At 33.0% G+C, this 276-nt stretch overlaps 1 pseudogene; it reads right to left on the minus strand.

Moving 5' to 3' along the window:
- Positions 1–276, minus strand: part of LOC119588332 — a 3,857-nt pseudogene that overhangs the window by 1,230 nt on the left and 2,351 nt on the right.

Genomic DNA, 276 nt, shown 5'->3' on the forward strand with positions numbered 1-276 from the left:
ACTAGAAGCAGACCAATTAACTAAAAAGGATGAGCATAGTTTGGCAACACTTACTTGATGAAGAGGTACCTGTTCGGATAAATTTTCTCCATTTCTTGGCGAGTTTGGAGATCCTGTGGTAATCATGGATTATTTAAATTTTAAGTATGTCGAATGAATTAGAGATAAAATGTAGGGGCATATCATCAGAGAAAAATGTCAAATTGATTCTTAAAATTTAAGATACTAACATTGATGTAATGGCTCGATGCACACAGATATACATATACTTATGCA

The sequence above is a fragment of the Penaeus monodon genome, chromosome 23 (genome assembly GCF_015228065.2).
Source record: "Penaeus monodon isolate SGIC_2016 chromosome 23, NSTDA_Pmon_1, whole genome shotgun sequence".
In the NCBI taxonomy this organism is placed as follows: Eukaryota; Metazoa; Arthropoda; class Malacostraca; order Decapoda; family Penaeidae; genus Penaeus; species Penaeus monodon.